The sequence below is a fragment of the Palaemon carinicauda genome, chromosome 21 (genome assembly GCF_036898095.1).
Source record: "Palaemon carinicauda isolate YSFRI2023 chromosome 21, ASM3689809v2, whole genome shotgun sequence".
In the NCBI taxonomy this organism is placed as follows: Eukaryota; Metazoa; Arthropoda; class Malacostraca; order Decapoda; family Palaemonidae; genus Palaemon; species Palaemon carinicauda.
The window spans coordinates 58355188-58357860 of record NC_090745.1 but is presented as its reverse complement, the minus strand read 5'-3'; positions in this window follow the sequence as shown (position 1 = coordinate 58357860).

Here is a 2673-nt window from a genome sequence, read left to right as displayed (position 1 = left end):
TCTATCCCAGTACGAGAGAGAAATGTATTTTTTATTTGAGCAATATATTTTGTTGATTTTTCTCCATATCGACTCATTAGGGGCAATTCGAATTAAACGCTACCTATTGAGTCACCTGGTGGGACGGGATGTCGGGAAAAACTTGCTGGTAAGAGACTGATGTCTCGTTAGGTAAATCCTCATTTCCAGTTAGCAGTTAGGTTCTGGCTCTTTTTGAGCCTCTGGTGGCATGATTAGAAGCGACCTGTCCTTTCATTTGAAGGGGCTAGGGTTATATTCCTGGTTGAGATAAAATGGATTTATTTTTTAGCATGATAGTATTGATTTTCATTCATACTGACTCATTAGGGGTAATTCGAATTAAAAGCTATTAATTGTGGCACCTCGTGAACCTATAAGTCGGGGAAAATTCGCTGGTAAGAGACTGATGTCTTGCTGGGTAAATCATGATTTGCAGTTAGTAGTTATGTTCCGACTTCCCTTGAGCCATGATGCCAGGGTTGGAAGCGACCTGGCCTTTCATTTGAAGCGGCTAGGGTTTGATCCTATTATTACATAAAAATTTATTTCCTTTTAAACAGGATATTATGTTGATTTTTATCCATATTGACTCAATACGGGTAATTCAAATTAAAATCTACCAATTGTGTCAACTGGTGAGCCGGGAGGTCGGGAGAAACCTCACTGGTAAGAGACTGATGTCTTGTTAGATAAATCCTGAATTGCAGTTAAGTTCCGGCATTTTTTTTTACCCTCTGGTAGCCTAGTTGGAGGCTACCTATCCTTTCATTCGAAGGAGCTATGGTTAGATCCCGGTATAAGATAGAAATTTATTACTTTTTAAGCACGATATTGTGTTGATTTTCATCTATATTGACTCATTAGGGATAATTCAAATTAAAAGCTACCAATTGTGTCACAGACTTATGTCTCGCCAGATAAATCCTGAATTGCAGTTAGCAGTTAGGTTCCGACTTATTTTGAACCTCAGGTGGCATGGGTGGCAGCAACCTGGCCTTTCTTTTGAAGGGTCTTGTGTTCAATCCCAGTATAAGATAGAAATTTATTTCTATTTAGCACGATATTGCGTTGATTTTCATCCATACTGACTCATTTGGGGTAATTTGAATTAACAGCTAACAATTGTGTCACCTGTTGCGCAGGGAAATCGGGAAAAAACACTCTGTTAAGAGACTGATGTCTCACCAAGTAAATCCTGAATTGCAGTTAGCAGTTAGGGTCCAGCTCTTTTTGAGCCTCAGGTGGCCTGGTTGGAAGTGACCTGGCCTTTAATTTGAAGGAGCTAAGGTTAGATCTCTGTTTGAGATAGAAATTTATTTCGTTTGGAGCATGATAGTGTTGATTTTCATCCATATTGGCTCATTAGGGGTAATTCTAATTAAAAGCTAATTGCGTCACCTAGTGAGCCGAAAAGTCGGGAAAAACTTGCTGGTAAGAGAATTATGTCTTGCTAGGTAAATCAAAAAATTTAGTTAGCAGTCCCGAATACCCTTGAGCCATGGTGGCAAGGTTGGAAGCAATCTGGCCTTTCATTTGAAGTGGCTAGGGTTCGATCCCAGTATTAGATAAAAATTTGTTTCTATTTGAGCACGATATTGTGTGGGTTTTTATCCAAATTGACTCATTATTGGTAATTCAAATTAAAAGCTACCAATTGTGTCAACTGGTGAGCCGGGAAGTCGGGAGAAAACTCACTGGTAACAGACTGATGTCTTGTTAAATAAATCCTGAATTGCAGTTAGCAGTGAAGTTCCACCTTTTTTTTGAGCCTCTGGTGGCCTGGTTGGAGGTTACATATCCTTTCATTCGAAGGAGCTACGGTTAGATCCCAGTATTAGATAGAAATTTATTACTTTTTGAGCACGATATTGTGTTGATTTTCATACATATTGACTCATTTTGTGTAATTTGAATTAGAAGCTACCAATTGTGTCAGAGACTTTTGCCTCGCCAGATAAATCCCGAATTGCAGTTAGCAGTTAGGTTCCAATTTATTTTGAGCCTCTGTGGTATGGTTGGAAGCAACCTGGGCTTTCATTTGAAGGGGCTAGTGTTCGATCCCAGTATGAGATAGAAATTTATTTCTATTTGAGCACGATGTTGTGTTGATATTCATCCATACTGACTCATTGAGGGTAATATGAATTAACAGCTAACAATTGTGTCACCTGTTGCGCTGGGAAATAGGGAAAAAACACGCTGTTAAGAGACTGATGTCTCACCAGGTAAATCCTGAATTGCAGTTAGCAGTTAGGGTCCAGCTTTTTTTTTTGAGCCTCTGGTAACCAGGTTGGAAGCGACCTGGCCTTTCATTTGATGGGGCTAGGGTTAGATCTCTGTTTCAATTAGAAATTTATTTCTTTTGGAGCTTGATAGTGTTAATTTTCATCCATATTGACTCATTAGGGGTAATTCGAATTAAAAGCTATTAATTGTGTCACCTAGTGAGCCAGAAAGTCAAGGAAAACTTGCTGGTAAGGGACTGATGTCTTGCTAGGTAAATCCTGAATTGCAGTTAGCATTTAGGTTCCAACTTCCTTTAAGCCTCTGGTGGCATAGTTGGAAGTGACCTGGCCTTTTATTTGAAGCGGCTAGGATTCCATCGCTTTATTAGATAAAAATTTATTTCTATTTGACCACGATATTGTGTTG